Below are 23369 nucleotides of genomic sequence, written 5' to 3' on the forward strand. Positions count from 1 at the left end.
GACCTGAGATCCAGGTGTGCTGGCAGCACACATGCAACATGTTGACTCCAGGTCTTGTAAAGCTTTTCAGCTGCATCCTCTGAGTGTTATGTCCACACATTCGTATTTCCTGTTTTGCTGACCTATGATATTTTTTTTCACTTTTCAACAGGCTAATAAATCATTCTGATGGAAAAAAAACCAAACCCAAAGAAACAAACAAAAAAAACCTTACTTGTTCTTTCTTTTTTTCTAACCCAGCTTCTGCTGGACCTTAGAAGCTACCACAGTTGAGTTTTGGAAAAGTTCATATGGTTTTCTTTTAGCCTGTTGGTGGAACAAGCCAGCCCACTTCTGTTTTGGCTCTGGGACTAAGGCCGGTTTATTTGGCCACAACTTTTCCCGCAGGCGAGCCCACCCGCACGCAGGGGCACTCCCCCTCCTCGACCGCCTCAGCTCCCGGCAGAGCCATCACCCCCCCTTTTTTCCTCATCTCCTTCCCCACCTCGCCCCCCTGGCTGCCTCCCCTCCGCACTTCAGCCGGCGGAGCTTCGCCTCCCCACCGCTGCCAGCGGCCTCGGCTCCTCCGCTCCGCTCCCCTCCGGTGCCAGCTCCTTCCCCTCGCTCTCTCATTTCTCTCCCCGTTCTCTCCGCATGCAAATCGAAGCCGGCACCAGGAAGTAAAGCGAGAGGCTGCGAGCCAACCGCTTGCCGGCCCTGCCAGCCTCCTCCGCCGCCTGCCCTCCCCTCACGCCCGGCGGGGCAGCACCGGCGCCGCGACCCCATCCATCCCCTACACCCGCACCAGCACCGCCGCCCCCGGGACACCCCTCTCGTCTCCCCGCCGGTCACCGTGGAGTTCACTGCCTGCCGCTCAACTTTCGCACACGGCGAAGTAAGTGCCTGAATTCATCCCAAGGACGAGACGGGGCGGGGGGGGGGGAAAGCGGCAGCTCCGGCGATTCTCCGGATTCTCCCACCGGGAGTTCACCGGGAGGAGCGGAGCGGGGCGGGGAGGGGCGGGGCAGGGGGTGCCCGGCCCGGCTGCCTGCTTGCCCTCTCCCCTCTCCGGGACGGCACGGAGGGAACAAGGTGGTTTGCAGGGCGGCTTGCTCCCGCTTCTGCCTCCCGGAGGAGGTGCTGGTGCCCGCCTGACCTTCCCGGTAGGACTGGATGGGGTCTTGAGGGAAATACGGCATTTAAAAAACAAAACCATTCTTAAAAGCATGATTTACCGCTTTGCTGGGCTTCTGCTGTGGTCTTGACGGCTCGGGTGCCTTCTGGCTGTTTCACGTTGGAAAGTGTGTAAAATTAGCTGATCAAAGTCTGCAGTGGGTGTTTCAAGCCAAGGCAATAGCCTTGATTTAGGAGAGGCAATCTGGCCTCTGGGTATTCCTTCTCGCACTGATTTTTTATAGGAGAGTAGTTCCTGGAGTGCCAAGTTGAAGCTGCTTCCTCTTAATTGTATGTTTAAATGTGCTTTAGCTTAAAAAAAAAAGGATGAGAAAATGATATTGTGATGTTTGGTGTATGGTGTTTCTTACTGACTACTGCTGCAATAGTACTGTATGCCACAGGGAAAGTCCTGAAGGGTTTTCTCCTTCCAGTTTTAATTTACTATCTGAAAGTCAGGCTAGAGCTCCCTAGCTGATGCTGTACTATCAGTAAAGCAGTTAGGGTTTCTGTTGAAATTGGCATCTTTTCTGTGTTTGCAGTGAATGGGTTGGCAAGAACTCATCCCCCTGCTTCGATGGCCTCTGTTGGCACTAAAGACCAGAGAGATTAACACTCAGAACTTGTTTAGCCAGATCATACTACTGTGGATACAACTCACAATGTTGAGTTGTTGCTCTGTTGTTTCACCTGAGACCCCATATCAATATCCCATCTATTGCCTTTCATCTATCAGACCAATCTTAATATATTTTAGCACAGTGTAATACAAACTGGAAGTTATATTTTTTAGCTCGTGTTGATCCTGTAAAGTGTCCGGAAGACCTTTGTAATTTAGATATCTTAATGTTAGTTTAATTACCTGTAAAGTATGAGTGCCCAATAGATCAGTCTGCTCTCATTGCATTATCACTAAAGTGTTATTAAAATATATCTAATTTTTTTGGTTGGGAAATTGCAAAGCCATGTTGGGAAAATATAGCTCAGTTTTACTGAAGGGATAGACTAAATTTTGTTTGTGTGAATTGTTACCAATTCAGTATTGAATGCAGATTAGGTGTTACTTATATTTTATGTTTTGTGACTTTGTGACTTTATAACAGGTAATATAAACAGCATGGAAAGTATGGATGAGAAAAAAATTAAGTAGTTTTCCCTGAAAAATTAGCAACAAACTAGAAATCAGTTGGTTGCTGTTAATAGGACATTATGAAATCTTGGGCAAGGATTAAAATTAATGAACTCTCGAGCTCAGCAGATGTCTCATTCTATGGATCTCTTCTGAGATTTACAGCTTTTTTCTTTCTCCATTTCAGCTTTGTGAGCCACAAACTAGTTAAGAAGAATTCCTGATTTCATAACATAAGGATCTGTTTTAATTGTTTAATTTTATTTGTTTAACTTTAATTGTTTAATTTTAATCTGTTGAGAGATATTTATTTTTTTTTAGCCACAATAGTGTGGAACTATCTATCATCTTTGTATTGTAGCTGACTGCCTTGAAGTTATTCTATTTTTCTTCTGCATTTCTTACTGAGTAAACAAAGTTCTTTTTCATATATAGATATACAGGGAACAAGGTAAGGCTTAAGTCTTTTCTTGTAAGTTCTTTGACCAGTTGAGTTGTGCAACAGTTTTTTCTAACAATGCAATGAATTGTGAAACTTTCACCTACAAAGGCAAACGCCATTGCCTTTAAGATGTTTAATGTTCTGGTTTTCAATGTTACCCTTTCAAGAAGTTTCCAAAAATGTGAAATCCTTTCTTGCATGAATTTATGAACATACAAGTAACTCTTTCATAGTATATCCCCCCCTTCCTGTATCTGTGTAAATGAAGTGAGCTACCTCTCTGTGGCCTTGTTGGCTATTGTAAGAGAAATGGTGTCAGAGAATATCAGGTGTTGGAGGAAGTAATGCCTAAAATGGGCAGTGAAAAATGTCTAAAGTTCTCTTGGCTCAACTTAGTAGCTGATCTCCAGTGGGGTGGCTAATAAGACCACAGGTGCTGCATCTGGCCCTTGTGTTCCACATCAAAGAGCAGCATTTGACCTCTCTGTATCTACTGAGAAGAATTTAAGAACCACAGTATTTAATCTCAGATGTCATTCTTTTTCTGTCACAAAAAGGAAAGGTTTTCCTCTCTTTACTTCACCTGTTATCTGGCCTCTTAATGGGCCTCTCAGAGGTTTTTGGATGGAAATGTGTTGACTGTGAACCAATTTTTCTTTTCCTCAAAAGGAAGTGTTTTGGGGAAGAACCGAAGTCTTTCTTCCTTCTCATACACGCATATTCATAGTGACTTTATTTCTTGTGTTCAGGGAATTGTAGAGCTAGTTTTACTCTTGAGGTTCAGGGAGCCCTTTGCAAAAGTGAATGAAAGCAGAAAACAAGCAGATGAGGTGTACAGAGGTACACTGGTATACACAGGTGTATTTCTGCAGCATCCCTCAAAGATGGCAAGATCTCACATGCTTATGGGAAGGATGAGAGAAGAACCTGGCATCCAGGGATCCTAAAGTTTGTGTGAGCTTTTTGTGTAGGAGATGATACCTTCCTGGAGACATTTAAAAAAAGGCTGGATGTGGCACTCAGTGCCATGGTCTAGCAACTGCTCCGGTGGGTCAAGGGTTGGACTAGATGATCTCTGAGGTCCCTTCCAACCCAGCTGATTCTATGATTCTATGATTCCTTCTGAAACTATGGAGCTGGGTGTGTAAATTATTACACCAAGCCACATGCCACCGTTAAATAGCATGGTTATTTATCTCCTATAGGATTTCTATCTCTAAGATGAAGAGCTCCATTCTGTGGAAGAACAATTTTCCTAGCCGAGCATTAGGATTTTTCTCCTGCTGATCATATTTTACTTCCTATTTCTCCCATTTATTTGTGTCCCCTCTTCCATCTGAGTGTACAAGTGCTAGAGAGAAAGGCTTCCAGTCTTGCTGAGCTGTGCCACAGGAAACTGTGTAGATAAAACATTATATTTGTATATAAAAGAGTCTTAGTGAAGCATGCAAGAAGACAACTGACAGTAATGGTTCCTTCTCGAAGAACTCAGCTTCTACTGATAAAAGGCTAATTCCAAGTAACTGTCCTTAGTGTGACTGCTCCTAGTTTAACTTAATTGTACTTAAGGGAAGGATGGAAAGGTCTGTGCTTTCATATTTATTTTTGCCCAATTCAAATACATTTCCTGTTGACATTGTCATTAAATGCTGTAATTTCCGAGGCTGAATCATTCACGGTCATGATCAGCATCTTTCCTGAAAATGTGGGTTCATGGGACAAAATGCAAAGGCAGAATTCCTCTTGTCTTGGAAGCATTTCCTTCAGATATTTATGAAATACTTGTTCTTTAGGGCACAAAACAAATAGTACTCAGAGAGGTAAATAGATTGGTTATTTTTGTCAAACAAATGTCAGAAGAGAGAGACTGTATTTTGACAGTAGCACTTTGAGAGGGCGAGAAGGAGACGAAGGAAAGGGAAGGGGAGCAATTTGTAGATCTTTTTTCTCTGTCAGAAAAAGTGTAGATCAGAAGCATTCAGGCCTGTATTTGGCATCCCTTAGGTCAGCATTGTCTATCTTTTTCAAACTGCTGGCATCTTAAGTATTTACAATTGGTTCTTGTGTTTGCAGAGCATACTATCTCACTTCTTCAGTTCAAAGGACTCAAACGATAAACACTCTGAACAATGCGTCCTCCTTCCTCTATGGTCTCTGCTGCGTGTAGCATGAGGCTACTTCTTCCTGTCTAAATTGTGGTTGAAACGTTGGAGAACTTGCTACTCGAATTTGCAAAGGCCAGCTTTTTGCTGTACACATACTTCTGACCAAGCTGTTTCTTGAATGTGCCCCTTATAGCAAATTGTGCTTTCTTAAATGGGAAAACGTGATAGCTCACCACAGGGGCTGATGCACAGGATGCAACCACTCTTCTGCAATGTCCTTTTCTGCATTTCTGTGTAACAGGGCTACTGAAAGCTTGGACATGAGCCCGGACATGATAAAAGTTTGGAGGGCATAGACTCCCTCTGGGATGTGTTCTTAACTACTCCTTTGTAGGTTGTTTCAGGAAGTTCGTCAACAGAAACATAGTCTGTTAAGTGGGTTTTCTGATGTGGCATCTATAATATATTGCTTTGCTTTTCATGTTTCCATCATTAGTTTTTGTAGACAGGTGCATTCAAACCTGTTTGATCAATTTTAAAATGAAATCTTATTCAAGATTTTTCTTGAGTAAGATAAATTGAACTGAAATAAATAACATAAATAACATAAACTGAAACAGTATGGTATTACAGGAGTTAGTGTGAAACTATGTTTGGATACTAAGCAGGTTTTTCTTTCCGTGTATGACTGTACTAGGGGTTTAGAAGCAAATTAATACTAAAAAATAAAGAGTATATTTGAGTAACTTCCTACATGATGATAACATATTTATAAATCGGTAAGTCTGACCTATGACTAAGTTTTACTCTGTTCAGACAAAGAGAAAATTTCCTGGGAATATCAGCTGAGTAGGAAAAGGTCTGGGTAGTAGTGCACCTTCTACATTCGTTGAAATTGCTAAAGTGTCCCGTCCCTTGCCAGCATCATGAGGATTACAGTCACTACATTCAGTGGACAGAGAAGGGTTTTCTCCAGGGAAACCCCAGCCTTCCCATGTGTCTTGATGGGGTTTCTAAAACCCTTCAGTAAGTAAGCTAGATGACCTAGGGTGACTGGGATTTAGGTGTGAGCAGGCAAGAGTTAGAGAACACACTTAAGTGATCATCAGAGCTGGTGTCAGTGCCACTGAGGAAGTGAAATTTTTTGGTAAACACACAGGAAGGGGATGGGCAGGAGAAAGAGGAAATCTTCTGTTGGATGTTCTCAGTTCAACTTGTTCAAAATACATTGCAAGAGTCATTTGAATGTGCCATTATGGCATAGCAGAGCATGCAAATAAATGGGATTCAAAGTACATTTTTTGTAACTGCAGACCTCCTATTGCAAAAGATCTGCTAAGCCATGTAAAGGCTGTAAATGCAATGTAAAGCATTGCAGCCTGTGAGGGGTGGAGGAAAACTTGCCTTTTAAGCAACTCGCCTGCTGTATTGCTGGTGTGGCACTTTGTCTTCCTTTTTCTGTCTTGTGAGGTCTTTGCTCTGTCACTGGCTGTGAGAGAGATTGCAGCAGCTGTCCTGGAACTAGTGGAGAAGCACCAGGCCATCCTTTGGTGCATGCTAAGCCCATTTCTCTTGGGATGTAGATGGCCAGATTGATGGTTTCTGCTAGGCTAGTGTGGACAGCAGAACTCCCACTGAGCCTGACCAGAAGACCTTTCCTCTTCTGAAAATTTCCCACTAAATTTCCTTGGAAGCAGTTTCTGTCCCTCTGCCGTGATGCTTACCAGTGAATCTGAAAAAGGCTTAAAGCCACACTGCTTCAAAAGTCTACATTAGTAATAATGTACTGTTTGTGGTTTCATCTCTCCATTTTACTGGGAAAAGCCATGTTTCAGTCGTTATCCTGCTGTGGCCATACTCCCTTCCAATTGCTGTTTCCTTTTTTTACCTTACATTGTTCGTTTATTCCCCCAGCATCATAGAATCATAGAATTGCTCAGGCTCGAAAAGACCTTCAAGATCATCGAGTCCAGCCTCATCGTAACCCTATTACCCTATTCCTGACGACCCACCACTAAATGATGTCCCCAGGCATGGCAGCTGGTTTTTAAACACATTCAGAGATGGAGAACAAACCACCTCCCAGGGGAGCCTGTTCCAGTGCTTAACAGCCCTTTATGTAAAGAAGCTTCTCCTCATATCCAACCCAAATCTCCCCTGATGCAACTCAAAGCCATTTTCCCTTGTTCTATGATCTGGCACCAGTGACAAGAGACCAACCCCACTCTAACTACAACCTCCTTTCAGGTATTTTTAAAGACTGATAAGGTCTCCCCTCAGCCTCTATTTCCCCAGACTAAACAGCCCCATCACCCTCAGATGCTCCTCATAAGGGATGTTTTCCAAACCCTTCACCAGCTTTGTTGCTCTTCTTTAGACTTGCTCCAATTCATCTATGTCCTTTTTGTATTGGAGTGACCAAAACTGAACACAGTACTTGAGGTGGGGCCTCACCAATGTCAGGCACAGGGGCAGGATGACTTCCCTATTCCTGCTGGTCACACCATTTTTGATACAAGCCAAAATGCCATGGGCCTTCTTGGCCACATTTCTGGCTCGTTTTCAGCCTACTGTCAGTCAATACACCAAGGTCCTTCTCTGACAGGCAGCTTTCCAGCCACTTCTCTCCAACCCTGTAGTGCTCTCTGGGGTTGTTGTGACCAAAATTCAGGAGCCAACACTTGCCTTATTGAATTTCATAGAGTTGGTTTTAGCCCAATGATTCAGTCTGTCCATGTCCCTCTGTAAAACCTTTCCACCACCCAGCAGATTGCCACTCCCTCCCAATTTGGTGTCATCTGCCAACTTATTGAGGGTGCATTCAATCCCCTCATCAAGAGCATTAATAAAGATATTAAATAGGAGTGGCCCCAGCGCTGAGCCCTGGGGGACACCACTCATGACTGGCTGCCAACTGGATATAACTCCATTGACCACAACTCTTTGGGCCTGGCCATCCAGCCAGTGTTTAATCCAGCAGAGTATATGACCATCCAAGCCATGGGCAGCCAGCTTTTTCATGAGGATGTTTTGGGGTATATTGGCAAAGGCTTTACTGAAGTCCAGGCAGACTACATCAACAGCCTTTCCCTCATCCACCAAGCAGGTCACCTTGTCATGGAACAAGAACAGGTTTGTCAAGCAGGATCTGTCTTCTATGAACCCATGCTGACTGGGCATGATTATTTGGTTGACCTTTAACTGATCTATAATGGCTCTTGAGATTATCTCATCTATGACCTTCCCTGGCACTGAGGTGAGACTGACAGGTCTGGAGTTAATAGGATCCTCTTTTGGACTTTCTTGAAGATGGGTGTCACATTTTCCAGTCTCCAGTCCAATGGGACATCCCTGGTTAGCCAGGACTTCTGAAAGATGATGGAGAGGGGCTTGGCAGCCACATCTGCCAAATCTCTTAGCAGCCATTCCTCTCCAACCCTGTAGTGCTGTCTGGGGTTGTTGTGACCAAAATTCAGGAGCCAACACTTGGCCTTATTGAATTTCATGCAGTTGGTTTTAGGGTGTAAACCATCTGGCACCGACTCATGAGTCCATAACCATTTCTTCATGGATTACATAGGGCCTAATCTGTACCCCATCTCTGTCTTCTTCAGGACTGTCAGTGGTATAAGATACTTATTTCTTTTGATAAAGATGTCTCTGCAACAACTTTTCTTCCCCCCCTTCCAGAATAATAAGCCTCAGCACTTTTCATAATCTAATCATAATTAGTAATCTACTTGTGCTACCTTATCAGGAAATATGCACACAGAAATATGTAGCCCCAGCCTCTTGAAGAGGTGTGAAGTCCAGTGGAGTTCCAGCCTGGCAGTACTGACATGGTCTTCACAGTGTTTTAAGAAGCCTGTCCTCCTGAAAGAGCTTCTCTGGATTTCTATAGATGGTCAGCAAGATGCTTCAATCTATAGTGTGTTTCACGTGTAGGTGTAATCTCTCTTTAATATCTTCTATCACTGTTAACCATGTGAAATTTAAAATGGTGAACCCAACCTAACTTGAAGCATGTTAGTTTCTATCTTGAAGCTGCTCAGTGTATGTTGTCTGCTACCTCTTTGTTTGCCATTCCCCAGTGTCGCTTCGACCTTCTCTGCTCAACTTTATTTCTGTTGTACACAGGGGGACTTTCAGTGGTGTGCAGTGGAACATGTAAAAGGTTTTTGAGCCATCATTGATCCTACTGGGAAACCCACCTCATTTAGTGAAGCAGAGCATGGATTTATAGGCATGTGTTTTGACTGTGATGAAGAAGCCAAGGCTTGGTACAGTGGGGGTGTGGTATTAAGGCAACAGTGCTTGCTCCAGGATTTCTGTGCTGTGCTCTTTGGTGTCAACATGCCCTGTGATCCCTGTCCCCACAGAAAGTGAAACTTAAGAAATTTAGCTTTGAGAAGCCAGTGGAAGTTTTGAAGAACCAACTTCAGCAGAGTGGGCACCAGCAGAAAAGAGATTTGGCTGCTGGAGTGAATAAGTGGGAGAAAGGTGCTTCAAGTGAGATGGTTTTGCTCACAGTGGAGTATTTAATCAAGTCTGAGGGCATTGGATTTAAGCGTCAGAAAATGCAAAATTTAGCATTTGAATAGCTTGCTCAAATTAGAGATCAGAACGGTATCCTCTTCTGTAATGTATTTCACTATGTACTATGGCAGTCTTCTGATAGACTTATGTGGGTGAAAAGTCTTTTTTCTTGCTCCTGCAATAAAAGCAAAAATATCAGGATGCTTAGTATACTATGACATGAGAAGGTAATTTCTCCATTGAGCACAGAATACAGTTTCAGTGAGATGACCATATTATGTTTATTGCATGTTCTGTATCTTGTCATATGTGTGCTTTCCTAAGAACTGGAATTGTCTCTACCCCATTAGTTATCATCCTTTGCATTCCTATTTAATTTTTTTTCTCTGATTATCTCTCTGCTTCTGCAGTCTTCCTTCTTCATTTACTTCTCAGCATCAACCCCAATTCTGACTTCTCAGTATCTCAGCCTCCTCTCCTATACCTTTTCTGATATGCTTTATATTGTCCCAGAAACTTTCCATGTGTGCCCAGCAACAAAGCAGTCTTACTGTTTTTTAAAGCATCTGCTTTTCACAACATTTCATTCAAATGTAAGTTCATTGTGGATTCGTTGCAATTCTTCTGAAACAAACTCGAGGAACTGCTGTGAACACTGATTTATTTGAAGACCTTACTTGGAAAACTTGCAGCATGGGCCATGAGTGCTAAAGTCACATATAAAAAGTGGGGTTTACTCATTGTCTTAGATGGTTTTGTTAGGTACAATATCATCATTTGGCCTGCCTGTGAGCTACATATTCAATACCTGAAGTTACAAGGGCTCTAAACTTTAATCAGCAGTCAGTGTGGTCATAATATGAGTGTTACAAAATTCTTGCAGTATGAATGTGAGTACAATTCTCCCAGTCTAAATCTGCCAAACTTATCCTGCAGCTCTCATGCTCTTTAGCATCTGTGTCCTGGAGTTTGTTTAGGAACTCTGGCCTCAGTCTCTCAAAGTCTGCAGGTCTCCTACAAGCTGTGTGCAGTAACTCACAGGATGGGAGCCTGGCTCAGTGGAAGTGGCTATGGTTGTGATTGCTAGGACTTAATCTTCTGTCAGTCTCAAGGCTCTTGACAATCAAGCAGAAATAGAAGCAGCAAAGTACTAAATGCTGTGCTATCCAGTAATAATATGTTATGAATACAGCACTGCTCATTGTTTTTAGAGAAAGCAATCAAGAAATGTCAAGACAAATTATATAGTGGTGACAGTTGAAGGATTAATCAGGTTTTGAAAATGAAATAAATTAACACGTTGAACAAATGCAACAGGCTTCTTAAAGTCAGTCCTCTATACAGAACTTTTATTTAATGTACAATATATTCTGTCAAATGTAAAAGAACTTTAATCAAGGTGCTGTTTTTGCACAGCTTCTGTTCTGGTGATTTGGAGAACAATTTTTCATTTTTGCCCTTGAGAAAGATCATCTGGAAAGACACAGATGTGCTTAAAATCCAAGGGCTTCAGTCCTTCCCTAAAACATCGGAAGCAGGAACAGTCAAGAGAAGTGTCACAGCAGTGATTCACAACCCTCCCTCAAAGGAGACTTTCCAGTTTCCCATTCACACTCTTCTTTTATCAAATATTTTTCACTTTGGTCAATTTTGGCGAAACTTCTTATTCATGCTCATGTATGCAGCAAATGTGAAAATAAGGCTTAGAAACTTGGATGTGAATTCTTACACTGTGTTCATTCAGCGGTGTTTTTTCTTGCATACTCCTACCAACACCCCAGTTACAAGCATGTCATTTCCCAAGACTTGAAGTATGATTCTGAGTTCACAGGTCAGGCTTTCAGACCTGAATCCATGGCAGTTTGCAGTCCTTTAGGATATTTTCTTAGGTTTATGCAGAGTGTGCTCGGATCTGTGCAAAGCCCCCTAATCTGAAGGACTTAGTCAAAAAAACCTCCAAAAATTGTTCATCATACAGCTCCCTTAGTTCTATTTATCATATTTGCAGCAAACTATTGGTTCAGGGAGGCTTATAAGAAAGCTGGGGAGGGAGTTTTTCAAGGGCATGTAGCAATAGCACAAGGGGGAGCAGTTTTAAACTGAAAGAGGATAGATTTAGATTAGATATTAAGAAGAATTTCTTTCATGTGAGGGTGATGAGACACAGGTTGCCCAGGGAAGCTGTGGATGCTCCATCCCTGGAAGTGCTTAAGGCCAAGTTGGATGGGGCTTGGAGCAACCTGTAGTGGAACAAAGCAATCAAATGCGTCTGATTACCGAGAAGTGGGTGTGAGCTGGTATCAAATCCACCTGTGCCCAATTAGGGCAGGCCCCCTATTGAGCATGTGCAAGACCAGGGGGCCAATAAAAGGTGAGGCTCACACCCACAGACTAGCTCACTCTTGGGCTAGTCACAAGAGAGGCTGGTAGCTCATCGAGCCACGGTCCGATCTTGCTAGTTCCACTACGTGAGTGATAGACTTAGAGCACAACTCACAAGTCTAAACTGCTACACCTAATTAGACCTTGAGGCATGGATCCCTACAGAAAGGTTTGTCTCACAACAGCAACCTGGTCTAGTGTGAGGTGTCCCTGCCCATGGCCAGGGGGGGTAGGAGCTAGTATCTTTTGAGGTTGCTTCCAACTCAAACCATTTTGTAACTCTATGATTCAGTATCCTTTGGTACCCTTGCATGTATCCTATATTGCAACAGTTGCTTAGGACTGTTTACTAAACTGACCGAGAAATCAACTGGAACACTCCTGGTTTAGATTCGTGCGCTCAAAGGAATAAAATTAGCAGACACTTTAAAATTAACTTAAAGAAATGAGTTCTAAATAGACCTTTGTGAAGTGTCAGAACCTGGAGTAAGATCTTACAGCCCTTAACTTAAGGGAGGTTGTTGCTACTTAAATCAGTCAGAACAAAAAAGTGGTTTCTCGTGTGAGTACTTAATAGTTTCTGGTGAATGTTCTTCTAGTTTCCCTGTAAAGATTAAATAGCACAAAGCATAATTTCTGCAAGTGTAATTTACTGGCACCAAATTCAACATTTTCTGATCTTTCTTGAGAACTCTCGCAACTTCCTCTTGCAACTTAAGAAAACACGTCCAAGGCTTGCAAACTTCCAGGAGGAACTGAACTCTCTAGTAAGACACATCAGCATGAATGATTTAACCCCAAATTTTAATCTGTGCTTGGAGTCCATTCTTAAATCCACACTGCACACCCCAGCACTATGGTCTGTGTTTCTGGGGGGTTCCTCTGTATGTACATAGTGCTGTACAGTTAATGAAACACAAAACAATCTACTGGAGAAGTAACTGGGTTTTGGGGTTTGCTGTTTTTTTGTTGTTGTTGTTGTTGTTTTGGGGTTTTGTTGCTATTGTTTTTTGGTTTTTTCAGCTGAATTAAATGCTGCTATGTGAAAACGGTGAAAAAAGATCTGTTCTGCTTTTGTGAAATTTGGTACTTTAGACAGGTGCCCAAGGGGTTTATATGGTGCTATTATATCAAAATGCTATGTTTAAGTGGCAAGTTTGGTCATGAGTACATGTCAGCAATTAAACATGGAGATGCCAACAGCTGAAGAAGCCTTCTGCCTAATGAAGCAGGATGATAGATGCAGCATGGTGCAAAATACTATGGGTTAGAAAATGAAATGACCAGCATGGTATAGGGTTAAGATCTATTGACATACGAGTCACTCTGTCCTAATTTAACCACGACTATCTTAATCCATCTTTAAAGCAGATTGTAGAATGTATAAAACCAGGTGAAGTTTGTAATAATTAGGTTTATTCCTTAGAGTGCATTTGCTTGAATTTTTGAGAACCAAATAGACATAAATTATTTTCTCCTCCTTCTCCATCCCCCACAAACAGAAGATAAACCCAAAGGAGAAGTGGTATGCTTTCTATGAGGCCACTTTTAAAACCTGCACCAGGGCTTCTTGGCTGTGAATTTGCTGTCCTCCATTATGTTTTCTGTGACATGGTGTGATAATTTCAAGATCTTCGATTTCTATTTACATTATAGCTGTTGGTTTGAATTACAGACACGTTCTAAAGCAAGAGATCACATCTGCAACATCTTTAACTAGCTGAAGGCCACATTCATAAATAACCAGCTCCTCCCTTTAGTCACAATGGCTATTAATGATTCTCTTTAACAAATGTCCTGTCAATACATTCATTTGGGCATGTGGAGGTTGAGCACTAGGCTGCCTTATTGAATGAGGTGAAGTTTTCAAGTATCAGCTGCTACTTGCAGAGATACCTTCCTAGGTGACTTCTGAAGCAAGCAGACAGAGTGAGAAATTTCAGCTGAAGAACTCCTTGGAGTGCAGCCAGATGATGACACTAAAGAGATGCCTTCATTTTCCCCAAACTCACTAAAAGTTAGCAAGCTGCTTGCTTCATCCCATGGTGTCTTCTGTGGCTCACTGAATCAGGGAGAAGCCAACCTTCACTTCTCTCTCAGTGTCTTGTACTAAATGCAGACACTGGGTACTGCACAGCACCTTATGAAGAGCCCGTTGTTACTCAGTGTCATTTGTTTGTGTGGCTGTGCCTTTGGTTCCAAGTGCATTGATGCACTTGATGGTATAGGGTTAAGATCCATTGACATACAAGTCACTGTGTCCTAATTTAACTACAACTATGTTAAAATATGTTAAAATCTGTGCCTAAGTAAAACCACCATATGTATGGATGAGACCTTTTGGACTTGGGTAGAAACCTTTGCTGCGTGCCTCCCAATGACACCTTGTTTGGGGAGGCAAAGTGTGTGTTTTGTGTATGTGTGTGGCTTGGCTGGTACAGTTAGAAGTGAAGAAGAGTAGGTTTCAGATCCGTATTCTCCAAAGAAACTGTGTGAAGCTTGTCCTTCTGCCCTTCCGTAGCACCTCTTATTATTAACAAGGACTTCATTTAGGCTCCTGCTGGACCTGCCCCCAAAACCCTATTGTCTCCATGGGTAGTTTCTCATTTTGATCAATGACCAAAACTCAACATGAGCCAGCAATGTGCACTTGCAGCCCAGAAAGCCAACCATATGCTGGGCTGCATCAAAACAAGCATGGCCAGCAGCTCAAGGGAGGTGATTCTCCCCATCTGTTCTTCTGAGATCCCACCTGGAATACTGTGTCCAGCCTTGGAGTCCTCAGGACAGGAAGGATATGGAGCTCTTGAAGGGACACAGAGCCACAGAGCTGGAGGTCATAATGATCAGAGGGCTGGAGCACCTTCTTCAGGACAGACTGAGAGACTTGGGGTTGTACAGCCTGCAGAAAAGAAGGATCTGGGGAGGCCTTAGAGCAGTCATCCAGTACCTGGAGGGGACCTGTAAGGAAGCTGGGGTAGGCACTTTTTAAAAAGGCATGTAGTGATAGGACAAGTGTTGATGTTTTTAATCTGGAAGAGGGTAGATTTAGGCTAGATATTGGGAAGGAATTCTTTAGTCTAAGTGCACTGGTACAGGTTGCCCAGAGAGCTTGTGGATGTCCCTGGAAGTGTTCAAGGCCAGGTCACATGGGGTTTTGAGCAACCCAGTCTAGTGGGAGTTGTGGGGGGTTGGAACTAGATTATCTTTATGTCCCTTCCTTGTAAAATCATTTTATGATTCTGTGTTGATTTTCCTATGCCACAGTGATTGCATTAGTCCTTAAAAAGGGAAGGGAGAAAAATACTTACACTGTTGGTAGACATAGACATATAAAGCTCAAGGTAAATACTAGACTACTGAAACTTTAGCAGGCTGCTGTTCTTGGCCAAAGTGGTCAATTTAAAGCTAAAAAAACCCCATATGTCAGTCACAAATACACTCAGCTTGGAATGTAGTCCTTGCATCAAACTTTTAAGTCTGTGAAGTATCTTCAGAACCTTTCATTTAAGCTGGTTAATGTGGTAGTACAGGTTTTCTCTCTTCCATTTCATATGATCCTTTTGAAGAATTTGATAGAAGTATTTATTCTGTTATGTCAAATTAAGATGTTGTTTGACCTTTTCCCCTATCTTCAAAAGATATAGTACAGTGGAAGAAGGTTGAGGAAATGGAAGATGCATTACCTAAGGGCTGGCAAAGTGAATTAATTCATTGTTGATATTGATATTAAATTCTGGAGGATGCAGTCGAGGCAAATTATTGTAATAAAACGAAATGAGTGTTATAAGGTCAGAAAACAGATGTTAGCTTAATGTAGGACTCTGTTAATAATCAGTGCCAAAAATATCAACTTCATGAATATGGAACGTTTTCATAATATACAAAATCTATTATGCAATCTTAACAAAATTTCAGTCTTGTTTGCATTAACTTTCTTGTGTTTCAGTTTTTTTCTTCAATTGAATAAGTAAGGAAAAGCATCAGTGTGTGGTATAAATGATATTCCACTTCAGTGTAATGTTTTGTTTTAGAAATTTTTGTCATCCTTTTGTAAGCATTATAACATTATTACACTACCACACTGACATTAGTTCTTTTCAGTGTTTCTTGATTTTTTTTAGTTCTTCTTTTTAAAATTTTTTTTACTACTACTGAAATTCCCCCATGAAACCAAGCTTTTCAGAAATCTAGACAATAAATATGGTTGTCTTATAGAAAAACATAAGATGCTTCTTTCTTGGTCAAGCCCACTACCCATGTTAGAGCTACCTTTCATGTCATCAATTATGATGATATTTATTGTACACATTATGCTATCATGGAAGAGTTCCAACAAAGGTGATGTATTGTTTAGCTGAGCGCTGTACAAACTTATCCTCCCCAAAAAACTTAGAGATGGGCAAAGTTGGACTTTGTGTCAGCATGGTTTGAATATAGGAAACTGTTTGCCTGAACTGATAAAGGTAGTTTTCCCAAAGCACTCCTATTTCAAAGGCTATGGAGGGAAGTGCATAATCCTCAGCCCTCAGTTATATAGAAATACAGATTTATATATATATATATATCACTTCATATAGGAGAAAAAGGTTTTCCTGTGTGTTCATTGAAGCACATTAATACAACATCAATACAGCAACACCAGGTAATTTATCTCACCAGAAGTTTCCTGTTATTATGTCAGCTGGTGGGGAATTTTTGCTGTATGATGTAATACACTGTTGACTTCCACTGTAGTCAGATGGCAGCACACCTTTTTTCCCTTTCTCTAATGCAAATTTTAATTTTTAAAAAAATCTTTATATTAGAAATTGGAAGGTATTAGAAACACAAAAGCAGCTGAGAATATTGTGTGGAAAGAATGGTCTGACAAAGCATTGGGGAGGAATTTAATATCAGGGAGCAAGATCATGTCAGTGGAGATGTGAAAGTCTGCTGTGATAAGTTTGTCATGGTGAAAAATGAAACAAACTTGGGTGTCTTAGATCAAAAGAGGATTCTAAAAGGCCCGTGTGATAACAATCAATTAATTGCTGGAATTTATTGGTCAACTTATTTCTATAATGGAAGAAACAGAAATACTTGCATTGCTGAAAGTCATCTGGAACACCTGACCAACTCCAGCCTCCTGCCCTTTAGGGGAATGAGTTCAAACTCAAACAGATGTTGAAAGAGCTCCTAGAATGACCAATAGAAATGGAAAAGACTGAGAAAGCTTGGTGTTAAAGCCTAGAAAAGAGGCTGAAAAAGATGTAACTTCTTCCTAATCACCCAAAGGATAAAGAGCTAAATGCCACCACTTTCACCAAAATGTGTTTAAGACTGGGAGTTATGAGACAGTTTCAAGTGGAGTGAGGTTCTGAAATCTTTCAACAATAATATTTTGTTATAAATGGTGTTATCCCCCCCACCAGCCATAAACCTCTCTAAAAAGAGAGCTTGGCAAGCTCAGTTCTGAGCTTGTACAATGAGATTGTGCTGCTCAGGCTGGGTCTGCCTTTCCCAGAAAGTAATTTTTGGTCCTGTGCTGTAATCATGGGTGATGAACTAGATAGCTCTGTTAGATTGATAGCTCTGATGCAAGTGTGGTCTTTGAAATTTTGAGGGTTTGACTTGAGAGTTATTTCTCATTTCTCTTGAAATGGGAATAAGTTTGAGGAAATCTCACAGGAATATGCTTGTAGCGTACTTTTGCACTACAGTAATGCTTGGATTTTGATGCTTACAGTGGGAGTTATCTGTTTCTTCTTTGCCTCTATCTACATATAGATATGTATGTTAGAATATTATTTTAACTTTGTCTCACCTTTTAAAAAAAGAAAAATGTTGAAGCTGCTAAAGAATCCCCCAGTTTTCCTCCCTTTCTAAAAAAATGCTGGCATCTGGACTACTGCTTCTCACATTGCAGGAACAATAAGATTCTATACAAGTCTGTGGTAGTTAAAAAGTGAGTAGATTTTGGCTATCCATGCTCCTTTTGTATGCACTGCCAGGAGCACATGGTGCTTTGTGCCTCTGTGTGTGTATGTCCATATACATGAATGTCTTTGTCTATATGTATCATGTAAGAGATAGAATATGTCTGAGAGGTCATTGTAATCTGCACCTAAACTTAATTTAAAAAAAATAAAGTACATGAGGCAAGGAGTAACTGAGGCATACAAAACCATTTCAGCAGAAAGGCAAGGGAAGGTTCAGGGGACGTTTAGGTTAGATATTAGAAAGAATTTAGGTTAGATATTAGAAAGAATTTCTTCACGGAGAGGGTGATTGGGCTATGGAATGGACTGCCCGGTAAGGTGGTAGATTCTCCGTCCCTGGAGACATTTAAAAAAAGACTGGATGTGGCACTCAGTGCCATGGTCTAGCAACTGCTCCGGTGGGTCAAGGGTTGGACTAGATGATCTCTGAGGTCCCTTCCAACCCGGCTAATTCTATGATTCTATGATTCTATGAAGAACAAACTGTTTAAGTTCCCCTAGTTGGTCTCCAGTGAAGAAAAGAAAAAAAAAGGAGGAAGTGAAACAAGCAGAAGATGAAAGCTGACCCAGGATTGCTGTGTTTGCAAGTGCCTAGTTTGTTGAAAGTTACCAGGCAGTCAGGACTTACAGTAAAATTTAGATGTGTATATATATATATATAATATTGTTTTTTATTTATGTAATTAAAAAAAAAAATATTTGCAAGTGTATGAGCGTGGTCACACAAAACCAAAATTATTTTTGAGACAAACAAAGAATAGGAATCCACTTCTATTTTGTTGTTCCCCAACTTAATTCTTTCACAGTACTCACAATGGCAAATAATTTATTTTGGTCACTTTTATTCTTACTTTGGTCTAGCAGCCTATCTTCACTGCTATTACAGCAATATGTGTAGGGCAGTACAGATGGAGCTTTTTTACGCCCTACCACCTCAAATTAAACACCTCTGCTGTGTTCCTTGGAGGTTGCTTTGCTGTTCTGCACCGTGTGATGGTGAGTCAGAAATGAACCCAGGTTTCCCAGGCTCTTCAGATTTCATAGTCCCAATAGCAGAGTTACAGAAGATCATTGCAAAACTCAGATATCACAGACAGCGTGGAAGAAGATAAACATAGGGTGGAAGTCAGCAATAAAGGTTAAGATTTAAAAATTCCTTAATTTAAGATACTTTTTTTCCTACTTTTTTTTTTTTTTCTTGGAATGGAAAACTTGAGCAGTTGATTAAGGTGAGGTAGAAAGCTGGGTAAAGGTACTGAAAAAGCAGCTGTCTGTGTCCTTGGGCAGAATGGGCTTAGAATTCTTCCTTCCCAGCAGTTTTAGATGCTTGTTTTTCAAGACACTCCTGCCTTGACCTTGAGGGTAATGCAGAGAAGTCTCACATTCTCGATTATTCAGGATATTTGGTGAAGGCATCACCGTATTGCTTCTGGCTTTATAACTTACGAAGTAGCAACAAACCAGGTGGCATTAAAGGCCAGACTCACATAAAAAAGAATTAAATTAGGAAACAGCTAAAACAGAGAAGGAAATATATATTATTTTTTATTTTTGAAAGAGATGTTAAAAGTAGTATTATTTGTCCCTCTGCCCTCTCAGCTGCTTTAAAGCTCTAGGTTTAAAACCAGTTGATTTTCTGTAGATAGAGGTGCAAAAAATTGCTTCCTGTTCTTTGATTCAGAAGCTTAAATACAGAGCAACAGTCAAGGCACAGAATAATTTGGGGGTCTTGATTTTATTCTTTTATCCCTCATACTTTTTAATGCACTGTCTCTATCTTGTTTGTAAGTCTAAGGGATATATTATACATATATATAAATCCGTGAGGGTTTGAAAATCATTTTCATGGAGCTACGACTTCGCTGAAGAAAAGCCCAGGCTTGTCAGGTGGGTTTTTATTTTCTAATGTGCATTGTAAACATCACACCTATCAAAATTCCAAAGAGGAGAATGGTTGTGACCATGAACAGACCAAAAAATGAGACTGGCTTTGTAGGTGACGCAAAGGAAATGCTCTGGGAGGAAATGAAACTTCAAGTGCTGCTGATGGTGGGTGGACAGGTGATGGTCACCCAACCCCTGACTGTATGCTGTGTGAAGGGTTGTGGCTTTAGACACATTATTCTGCTGTTAATACAGCACAAGGCAGATAAAGTGGCCTTGTTTTGGGGACAGATGGCAGTTTTCAACCCTGGAAAAACGATGCTCTAGCCCCTTCTCTGTAATCTGTTTTGAAATTAAGACCTAAGTGCTGCAATAGCAAGATGGAAAAAGGGATTCAGAAGGTAAATTCAAGGCAAATGCCTCCGTGGACATGAAAATTGGTGTCTGTGGAACAGCCTGCTGCAGAGCTTCTCTCTGGGTTGGCTGTTCTTATGGATACTTCTGTGGCATTTTGAAGGGTACCTGATCTTAGATCCTTGTCACCACACTGCACATGTTAACTCAAGTACTTTATCTTTTTGCCTTGAGATAGAATATGCTCTTTGTTAAAAGAGAAGCTCATACTTTTTTGGATACCTGTTTAGAACAACTAACAGCTCTGTTACACAGAAGTTTTTCTTCATGTGTGAACAGAACTATAAATGAAAAGCATGGATGGGAAGTAGTATCTCCTGTATTGCAAAGCTGCTGGAATGGGAAATGTCTGAGCAGGGACTGACAGCCTTTCCTCTAATCTCAAAATTATTTTAATCTCTGGTGACCAATAACACAGTTTCCTTGGTTATGATGCTGTGCCCTCTGAGTTGCTTTGCTTGCCATATTCTTTTTCTCTTTATGTCTTCACAAAACACTTCCTTGATGCTCATTGTGATATGGCAACAGAAAGCTATGCAAATAAATTTTTACACCTAGTGAAATAGTTTATTTATGCCTGAATGAACTTCCTCCCCTTCAGATTTTCCATATGACTACTTTATAAACTAAGAAAGATGTACACATGTACACCACATGCTTATTTGTTATTTCAAAGCTTCTTTTTTTGTATGGATTGAATATGTGTGAAGTTAACTTTGATAATTATGTAGCATTTTGTATTTTGAAACCCATTATTTAATGTCTGTTGATTGAAAGCTGTGCATCAGTGCCTGCTGGTTGTATGAATCTTTGATAGCACTTTCAATACCCTGGGAAAGACCCAGATCAGATTTCACTAAAAATATAAAACATTGTGCTGGAAAAAATGCACCTGGCATTGCAGGTGAACTGAGCAGTCACTGAGCAGAAGCTTTTGGAACCAACACAGTAATGTTTGCTCTGGGTGTATGACTGATCTTATGGAATTTTAAATGTGCAGTACAGAACCCAGAGTACACAGCCTTACAGAGGGTTAGCATCTATGGAAACACAAGGTCTGTTGGCCTTTGAAGAGTTCAAAAATATTTCATTCTATAGAGTATCAAAAGAACATGTGCTCATTGATCCAGTTTCTAGTGATTAAAACCCATTATTTTTTTGTTTAGGCTTTATCTCCATCATTGTCCTGTACTTGTTTAGAAATGATATAAGGTCAGAAAATTCAACATTATGTATCATGTGCTTTACTATATTGACATATAATATCATAGAAACAATAAAGTTGGAAAATACCTTTAAGGTCATCAAGTTGAATCATCAGCCTACACCACCATACCTGCTCAACCGTGTCCTGAAGTGCCACATCTAGAAGTTTTCTGAACACCACCAGGGATGGTGACTCCATTACTTCCGTGGGCAACCTGGCTCGACAAGTCCTTCAGTAATTTTTTTTTTCTAATATTTAATCCCAAACCTGCCCTGGCACAACTTGAGGCCATTTCTTCTTGTTCTATCACTGATTACTTGGGAGAACAGACCAACACCCACCTCACTACAACATCCTGTCAGGTACTATGTTGGGTGGTAAGCTGTCCTCTCGGTTTCCTTTTCTTTGGGCTAAACAGCTCCAGTTCACTCAGCCACTCCTCATAAGACTTGTGCTTTAGTCCCTTCACTGGCTTCATTGTACTTCTCTGAACTTGCTCCAGCACCTCAAGGTCTTTCTTCTGGTGAGGGGCCCAGAACTGAACACAGCACTTGAGGGGTGGCCTCACCATCACCGAGTACAGGGGCACCATCACTTCCCCTCTCCTGCTGGCCACACTATTCCTGATAGAGGCCAAGATGCTGTTGGCCTTCTTGGCCACCTGGGCAAATTGCTGACTCTTATTCAGCCAGGTGTTGTCCAGCACCCCCAGGTCCTTCTCTGCCAGGCAGCTTTCCAGCCACTCCTCCCAAGTAGCTTTGCCTGGGGTTCTTGTGATGAAAGTGGAAGACCCAGCACTTGGCTCTGTTGAAACTGATACAATTGACTTCAGCCCATTGATCCAGCTTGTCCAAGGGGGTTTATTCTTTTATTGTTCAAGAGGCTTGTTTTATAAAGAAGCTAAAGGTCTCAGGATGTGTCCTCAGTAGCATTTTAGTTAGATCAGTATCCCACTCCTGAAGGAGTTGCCCCCCCCCTTGCCAGGCTGTCATTCATGTTGTGAAGCAGACTCGGGGTTCAAGAATGAGACTGCTTTAGGAAGATGTAGTATGGGGCTTATCTGTACATAAACCCTCACTATGGTCTTGTGTCTACTGAATGGTCAGTCCTTGGGGCTTTACTGGAGTGAGTGGAACAATGACCCCCCCTTAGAATCAGGTATGAGCTTCAGCACCAATTGTTGGGTCTGTTTGCTAATGTAGATCTAGCTAAGCCCTGTGAGGAGTATGGACTTTCATCTCCATAGGGGAAAAAAAAACCCAAGAAAACCAAACACTCCCAGTGCTTCATGATGAAGCTCTGACCTTCTCTTTGGTGCCATCACGTGTTATCTCATGTACCATATTTTGTGATTTCACACAACCTTGAATAGACTTCAGTGAGATTATGGAGCACCTGCACACTGGCATTACTGATCCATTGTAATTACTGCCATGAACAAATGCTAGCCTTGATCTTACCAGCACAACCTCTCAGCAGGCTTATGTTACAGTTGTTCACGTGCTTTAAGCTGCAAAAAAAAATCTGAGTAAAAATGCTCTTCTCTAACTTTACACCGGTACTGGGCACACTGCAGTGTCTAAAGATATCTTCTTACAGCAATAGGGAAAGGGATTTTTGGCTGACAACTTGGATCAAATTACCTTATATCCTCTACTTTAGCTGTTTGTTCTCTCCAAGCAGAATTATTCAAGAGCAAAAAGGTTAGCACTTAGGTGGCTAAACACCTGATCTTGCCAATACAGCAGGTAATTAAACACTGAGCTTCCTGTTGTCCAGGGTGAGCATGCAAACACCAGCCAGCCTGTTGGTGTACAGAAATTTCTTATAAACCATTTGGCTACAAAACAAGAGTCATCCATATACTTGTAATTATAAAGAAACGAATGCATTTTTCTTTTTTAAGAAAGGCCTTGTCTGCATTTCAAAACAATCAGTGGGTAACCCATATAAAGGTGAGAATTTGGAAAAATCTCCTGAGAGGTGTTCTTGCAAACTAAAATTAAGCATTAAAGATGCTTCTAAGGGGAGATCCTGGATGAAGATGTCCCTCCAGTGCCTTCAAATGAGTACGGGAACATAGAAATGCTGACACACAAGGAGGGAAAACTGAATTATCTGTCTCTCTGGGATGGTA

General features: G+C 41.3%; 1 protein-coding gene across 4 annotated transcripts in view; it reads left to right on the forward strand.

The window, feature by feature from the left end:
* The first annotated feature begins 663 nt into the window (after positions 1-663).
* The window catches only part of LYN (LYN proto-oncogene, Src family tyrosine kinase), a 56505-nt gene continuing 33799 nt past the window's right edge, over positions 664-23369 (forward strand). For 2 of the 4 annotated variants that reach the window (XM_030445643.1, XM_030445646.1), the window contains exon 1: positions 1019-1142. The gene's annotated coding sequence lies outside the window, so the exon portion shown is untranslated. Of the gene's footprint in view, positions 875-1018; positions 1143-23369 lie in introns of those variants that run through there. The other 2 variants (XM_030445647.1, XM_030445644.1) reach the window with 2 other exon arrangements.

The sequence above is a fragment of the Calypte anna genome, chromosome 2, assembly GCF_003957555.1.
Source record: "Calypte anna isolate BGI_N300 chromosome 2, bCalAnn1_v1.p, whole genome shotgun sequence".
In the NCBI taxonomy this organism is placed as follows: Eukaryota; Metazoa; Chordata; class Aves; order Apodiformes; family Trochilidae; genus Calypte; species Calypte anna.